Source organism: Gavia stellata, chromosome 18, assembly GCF_030936135.1.
Source record: "Gavia stellata isolate bGavSte3 chromosome 18, bGavSte3.hap2, whole genome shotgun sequence".
Lineage (NCBI taxonomy): Eukaryota > Metazoa > Chordata > Aves > Gaviiformes > Gaviidae > Gavia > Gavia stellata.
The window spans coordinates 2,632,050-2,640,158 of NC_082611.1; positions in this window are offsets into that span (position 1 = coordinate 2,632,050).

Consider the following 8,109-nt stretch of genomic DNA (forward strand, 5'->3'; position numbering starts at 1 on the left):
AGCTTTCTGTTCAATTACTGTATCATGAGACGCACCAGGTGATGGCAAGAATAACCAGTCTCCTTTCTCCTTCTCCTTTCCCCATTTGGTGCTTCACTGCCTACACCAAAAGAGCTCAGTCTGGGCTGGAAAGTGCCTGCTAGAAGTAAGTAACATATTTCAGCTCCAAACCTAAAATACTCACTTTGGGCAGAATTTTGTCCCCGTCTCTGACTCCATGTTGGGGCCCGATACGCTCCTGGCACTGGTGCTGGTGACATTTGTCTCATCCTAGTGTGAAAAATGCACTTTAAACATGCTTTAAAAGTCAGGGTTTCCTGGTTTCTGAGTAATAAATCCTGCTTTTTGGACCATGCCTTCCAAGTGATAAATTTCTAGCTCTCTGGGAAAATACATTCTAGGGAAAGCAGACAAGGCAGAAAAGGCTGTGGCATTGCCTGAAATGACATTTATATCTTGGATGGCGAAGCCGCCTGGACAGGACTGCCGCACACATGCCTGCGGGAAGGAAGGACAGACCCGGTGGAGCAGATGGAGCTTTCTTAGGGAAAGGCAGGCAGGGCTGGGGCTGGACCGCCACCAGAGACCGGGAACGGGACAGCCAGATCCCAGACTGGGTGATGTCTCCTCATCCTGCCCAGGCTCGGGGCACCCCGGCTACCTGGGAATTGCCATTTCAGGAGGCTGAGACCTGGGGTGCAGAAGACGGTCCCCCATCCCCTCCCACGGGGATGGCTGAGCTCCCCCACGACCCCCCTCCTGTGGGCTCCCCGGATTTCCTGAGGTTTCAGGGGAGCCCAAACCCCAGGATACGGATTTTGAGCCCTAAATGGCTCACATGGTATCTTTTGGATTTTCCCTTTTGCCTAATTACAGGGATATATTTTTATTACCACTACGGGCTTGTTCCAAAACCCCGTCGTCTCAGCGGAAGGCTTTCACAGGCTTTTGGATCAGACCTAGGCACTTGGTGTAGTTTTTCCTATAACAAATTATCCATTATTTGCTGGTTCTCATTTAATTATTAAACAGAAGCTGCAGATATTAAGCTTCCAGGTGCCTCGAAATCAAGGACAAGACTCCCATTGGCTTCAGGAGGTCCCTGGATTTCACTCCGGCTCCCGACACAGCGGTGAGTTCAGGAACTGTGAAAAACGGATCCGTGTTGCTATGTTACAGGTCCAGTCCACTGTGTTTGGAGCCAAATAGCCGTAACAGTCAGACATATTGAGATGGACTTTGGCCAACACTTCTGCAGTCCAGCCACAACTGAGAGCTTAATGCACCTCTGAGTATATCCTCTGCTCTACCTTCTTGGGAACGGTACTCGCCGTGCCTTGAATCGCTTCAAACATCATTGCTAAACACGGGGATTAGGAAGGATTTGAGGCATCTGTTCCCTTGTGATCTGAGCTTCAGCTCTCTCACGGTGTTTTATAAAGGTGAGAAACTCTGATGCTTTCACCTTGGTTAAAACCCTTGAATATTCTTGAAGAGTGTAGAAAATGAAGATATTACTTGCCTTATTGTTCTCACGGCAGTTTTTCTCGCTTGAAATGTGTCCCATGTGGCACCTTGGAGGAGAGCAGGCAGAGGATCCCACTGGGTGTGCAAGGATGCCATTTAGGAAGCAGAAACATTTTCATCCCTCTAACACCATTGAGTTTTCCCACGGACTTCACTGGAGAGTGTATGATGTTTGGAAATGGGCCTTGCCTCTGCCTTAAGCATTCAAAAAGTTGTTCTTAGTGTGTATCATCCTATACTTACATCATGCCATGGACTCACCTGAGCCCAGAAACGCTCTTTTCCCCCCAGCCCTAAAGCAGTGCATGTAGGGTTGATTTCCCCATAGGTTCCCCTATTGCAATGGAGCGCACGGAGAGAAAAATTCCTACAGCTCTGTCTTCATGGTGTGTTATCGGCTGCTCTCTATGGGTTATCGGATGCTCTCTATGCTCAGGTGAACTCCGATTTGAGACAGACTTGCTGGAGTACGAGAGGTGGGATGTGAACTGCTGCTGCACAGGCCAACGGCAACTGAATGCAATGCATTTTCCCCCACTGAAAATAAGCAATTTCTGACTGAAGTGCTTGATTTGCTTTTTGAATTGAATGCTTGACTATTCTCCATCAGAAGAAGCATTCATATACAGGGATTTCAGAAGTAACCAAGTCCTGGAGTAAAATCTTCACCCTCAGGACACCTGTCCCTCCCTCAGAAATGTAATTCAGTGCCATTTCTGTAGGTGTAAAGCTCTATAGCGGCAGTTAATATATGCATACTTCTGGGTTCCCTCATTACCATTTCAGTTGGTTCGTTTACATAATAACACAGAACAGAAGATCATTTGCATAAAATTAAAAAAAAAATCAAATAACTGAATGTTGCTTTTATTTTGAAAGGCGCAGAGAATGAGGCTGTGAAGTTATTTATATCCCCGAAAGTACCAAGGAGGCTAATCGGCAGGGAACCCTGCTTTCTGCACAAAATGGGACTTGACCACTTCAATTTATTCATGAAATATTAGCTCACTTAGTGGAAGAGTTTTTTAAGCAGCTGGGTTGGAGCTGACGGGAAATCCCCTCCCAGCTGCAGCGGGATCAGCGCGACTCGGAGCCAGACAAAAGTAAATTCCCCCGGCTCCGGTCCCGCGCAGCACCTGAAGGGGCTGGGGAACGTGGGGTCCGCTCCTTGGTTACGGTCGGCGTGACAGAAATATGCCATTCTCTTCCAGCACTTCTGCCTAATGGTCATTTACCTAATCTGGGCCGCCCCCTCCCCAGTGCTGTGATGCTCCGGCAGCTTCATCTACAACCAAAAGCCGGAGCAAAGCTCCTCGTGGGCTTCCCAGGTTCACTGTCGTGTCCTGATTTCTTCTGCTCCTCCCCATTTCCACGGCCAAATATTCCCATATGGGCAGCCCTTGGCCATCCCATCGGATGGGTCAACCTTGATGTTGGTGTAACAGCAGCACTTTGGTTTTGCAGTGAGCGGAGTCACCGCCAGCAGAATACAGCCTCAGGTTTCAGGGGCAGGGAAAGCCGTGTGCCAGTACTCAACACGGAGAGACGTGGTGGTGTGGGTTACGTGGGGGAAATGTGAGTCTGAGCAGTAAAACGTGTACTAATTTGGTATTCAAGGCCTGTGCAAAATGGCCATATTTGCATGAGAAAGGTTTGTTGGGAGAAATCCTATTTTCATTTATAAGCCTCCAAACATGCAGCATCTTTACTGACACCGGGAATGTTACTTCAGGTTTGCACAAGGGTAATGAGAGCTGAGCCTGGCCCGAGAGTACCCAAAGCCTAAGAAGCACCGAGCTCTTTATTACAGCAACTCCTGGCAAAACCAGCACTGAAATTAAGCTATAACCTCCTGTTACAAGCTGGCCTCTACATTTTTAACAAGGGTGCAAATCCTTCTGTAGATTATTGGGCTGAGCAATGCTGAACTTGTCAAGTTCATGCAGAGCAGATGGCCTCAAGGTTGGAAACATGACCCTGCACTACCTCCTCTATCTGTTCTTCGGAGACCAGCTCTGGACTGTGGGAGCACTGGGGCAGAGGGACAATGGGACAATGTTTGTGCCGGGATGTCCCCATCCCACAGCATGATGCTCTGAAACAAAGTCCTAGTGCAAGCATCTGAGCGGCTGCCCTCCGCCCCCCCGTACGCCAAAATGAATATGCATTGTTGGGCATGGGTGTGGTGGGTTTCAGCACACTGAGCCTGCCAGACTTGGACTTCTGCCCCAAATATTCACATGGCCTTAATAATTTTGTTCCCCGTTTCTCATACTTCTCCATGCCCTCACCAGGGCTGTGGTGGCTCCTCTGTGCCGCCAGCAGTGCGGGATTGCCCAGGGCGGAGCTCCACGTGCCCACCCTGGCCAGGTGTCTCTGGAGCCAAACGCTTGTTCACAAGGAGCCACGTCCTACTGCTCCATGGAAAATCCCCCAGCAGAGCTGGGGTGGGAACGGAGAGAGGTCCCACACAGTCCCGCTGCAGGTCCTTCACCGGGAGCAAGATTTGGGAGGGCAAGACCTCCTCTGCTGAACCCCCCACCCCACGAACCATCTATGTCCACCAGGAACCTCAGCTGAGAGATCTTTCACCTTTGTGCTTGGTCCAGAGTCCTGGTGGTAGGTCACACCGGTGGGTGACACCTTGAAATCCCCCTCCCAGAAGCCTGGAAGAGCATGCACAGGGAAGATAATACACAGCTTTGGGATGGACTCGATCCCGACGTCCTGCCCATCTCCAGCAGCCTGAGCACAACGTCTGTGGTACCTCTGCTCCCTCCTCCAGGCATCCCGCGGGGCAGCAGAAGGCTGCAGAGTGAGCTGGGGCACTCGATAAAAAGGGAGGCGATGGTCCCGAGAGTCCTACAAACATCGCTCTTGCAGAGCCGGTGAGGCTCTGGCTGTTTGTGATGTTTCCTTGTGTCCTGTGCTGAATATTCAGAAGGAAAAAGTTTTGACTCCGCCAGTTGCACTGGGATCCCTGCGAGAGACTCCCATTAGCACCCGGCGAGGGTGTCCCCTGTGCCGGTACGCGCCGGATGGGCCTTCTCCAGGTTCCTCCATCCCAGACAGAAATTGAGCCGGGGGGAATCCACAGCAGAATTTCACAGCTCACTGTTTTAATAAATGTCTGGAAAACGCAGAGTGAAATTGAGTTAGGACCTTTCCAATACACTAATATTTTGGAACACATGGATCATGCATATGGGAATAGTCCTGGCCCAGAAAGCGTGGGTAAGACCCAAATAGCTTGAAGAGACAGCTCTCTGAACGCTGCTTGGAAGCTGGATTCAATAAAGGGCGATCCCTTGGAGCCGAGGAAACAGGACAACCATCCTGCTGAGACCCCGGCCTTGCTGCGCAGGGTGTCAAGGCTGTTGGCGAGTGCTGTTCCATGATACAGGACAGATGCTCTGCCCGCTAATAATGAGAAAAATAGCTATGAACGCTGTTAATTGCCAAAATGTAAACTCGCTTCTGTGGCTTGCAACTCCCTTTTCAGCAGAGGCTGCGGACAACATGAACACTCCTTTGCCTTACAGACGCGGCGTGGCCACGAAAAGCAAAACGATGTGTCCGTAAGGCACCTGGCTCAAACCCCCGAAGCAACGCGGACAGAAGCGCCTACCCAAGAGTCAGTGTTTTATTGCAAAGAGCTGAAGACTTGGCCAAGCGCCTCGTGCGCTCCCCGAGCTTTGCACGGCGGCCCCGGAGAGGCGTAGCTGGGTGCTGAACATCGCCCTGTGCGCGCCGGGCTCTGGGAACCCGCTGCTGATTTGCAAGGGAAATCGTGGGTAAATAATCCTCATTACCCAGGAAGGCTGCCCCTGTCCAGATCAAGTTCACTTGTTATTCTGATCAGCCGATAAGCCTCATTTGCATAATTTTTTCTTTCTTCCACACTCCGGCTTCACTGTCACAGTTAGAGCGGGGTTTTATTACTCTTATTAATATTATTACACTGTGCGATCACCCCTACAGAAGGGCTTGCCAATGCCTTCGTGCCCACTGGGGGCTGCGGGTGGCCGTGGGGGGGCTGTGGGCTGTGCTTTTCTCCCCCTCGGTACTTCCTGCAGCCCCTCACTCTCAGCTTTGCTGGCTGAGAACGCCGCAGCTCGCCGCAGCCAGCCCGACTCTCAGGAGCTGCCCAGGCCCATAACCAGGATAACAAACAGGGGAGCAGTTGTTTTTGAAGCCCCCCCTTGGAGTTATTCCCAGCTGCTTGACAGCTCCGAGAGCAAAGGGGTTCTTTTTGCTGCGAATGTCTGCTTTTTCTTTTCTCTGAGGAGAGATGCTGGAGACAGCACACAGCCACAACGGTCTCTGCTGACGGTGGAGCAGCCCACTGCCTGCCTTCTCGCTCTGATCAGGCCCAGGACTTTCTCCTGAAATCAGTCTCCCCTGCAACTTTCATTCGCTTTTTAAAGACCGTCAAAGCTGAATCATCTCAGTTCCTACAGAGGAGACAAGGAAGGAAAATGCCAGCTGATGTTGCTGGCTCTGAAGCTGGATCCTGCCTTGAATGAAAAGACACTGATGCCTCATCCCTATCGCCACCCCCATCCCTATCCCTATCCTATTCCTATCCCTATCCCTATCCCTATCCCTACCCTATCCCTATCCCTATCCCTATCCCTATTCCTATTCCTATCCCTATCCCTATCCCCATCCCTATCCCTATCCCCATCCCCATCCCATCCCCATCCCTATCCTATTCGTATCCCTATCCCTATCCTTATCTCTATCCCCATCCTTAACCCTATCCCCATCCCCATCCCCATCCCTGTCCCCATCTCTACCCCCATCCCCATCCCTATCCCCCATCCCTATCCCTATCCCATTCCTATCCCCCATCCCTATCCCTATCCCATTCCTATCCCCATCCCTATCCCATCCTGATCCCCATCCCCATCCGGTTGGGCAGTGCCTCCCTGTTCACCGGCAGAGCCCGGAGCTGAGGGCTGCAGCGTGGCCAGGCTGGCCCGGTGCAAGCGGAGCCGTGCCGATGAGATGCCGAAGAGAGGGGTGCGGGTGCGCACCCTCTGCTCCGTTAGAGGCTGCTTGTGACTGTGCCGGGGCGGGAGGGAACAGCTTCACAGCTCTCTTGGTGGATATCCGTGGCTCTGTTGCCGGGCCCAGAGAGATTTCTGGATGCAGAGCTGGGAGGACAAGGACGTTAAAGCTTTCCAACTTTTTAAAATCCTGTTTCTCTTCCTGCAAATGCAGCTGCATCTGTTGCAATTAGCTGGCTAAATTTTTTCTATTAATTACACGTTGCCTCTGTGAAACTACCCGAATTTTAGCTGATTAGCATACTCTTCCCTTTCATTCCAGAGCCCTCCATCCCCTCCAGCTCCCACGAGCTCTGCGGTCCCTCGCCCTGCCAGAGCTGTGCCGGGAGAGGGGCTCAGCAGGCCCCCGAAACCGGCTCTCTCATGGCTAATCCGAGCATTTCCAGAAGTGGCTGCGTTTTTACCGAGCGAGATTATGTTGCTTTACATAACAGGGAAGAACTTTTCTGCCTCTAGCAAATAAAACTCTTTGGCCCTTGCCCAAGGTCCCAGCATGTCATCGGAAAAGTCCCTTCTGCCTGCAAGTCCTCGAGAGGGTGCTGGGTGTTGCCCTTGGGGGGGTCCCCAGGTTTCTGCTGGAACAAGGGGCTCGGGCAGCACCGTGTCAGCCAAACCCGGCACCAGCGGGGCCAGGGCGGCTGAGGTCCCGCTACTCACGTCTCTCTGGCTCCTCCTGAAGGAGACAGCCCCGTGTAGCTGCAAACGGAGCGGGAGCGTGGCACGGATCGCTCCTTGTCCGCAGAAAGTGTGATAATTTTGGATGGGATGAAAGCAGGGTGAGAAATCTGAGGGGAACACCAGTCCCGTCCCAATGTCTTTTTAACGGCGTTATCCCTGCCCACCGCAGCTCCATCGGCCACGACGGCACCCACCTCCCAGTTCGGCCGAAGCCGGCACAGCCGCGAGCCGGGGCTCAGAGGGACGCTGGCTGGCAGGGACTGTGCCGTGGCAGTGGAAGGAGCAGCCACGGGCCAAGTTGCAGACTTCTACAGCGCTTCTCCATGCGGGCAGCAAGACCAGAAACCCATCCTTCGAGAGCGGGAGGGAGAGGTGGGCTGTCTCCTGCGGGACACAGCCCTTTTATTTAATCTCCCTACCCCCAGGGGCTTGGATTTTGTACCCTGGGCTTGGATTTTGTATCCCAGGCTTGGATTTTGTATTCTGCTGCCACTCTCTGACTCCCAGATCCTGACAGTGGTAATAAATATCCCCCTTGCTTTGCTGTGAACAGGTTTCCCGCTCAGCCTCAGCCCGGGCTGGAGCGCGGGGCCGGTTTGAAAGGGCGACCCGCTGTGCCGGGTTGCTCCAGGGCTGCCGAGCCCTGGATGCCCTCGCTGTCCCCGCTCCTTGCCAGACCTCTTACAGAAAACCGGACTGGCACAGAGCTGGGAGGTGGCTATTCATTCTCAAGCCAAGGCACAACCCCTTTTTTTCCGGGACATATATTTCATCTTGCTTTGTGCTATTTTTCTGTGGGATAGGCTGCTGCAACGGGAAGGCAAGACCACGG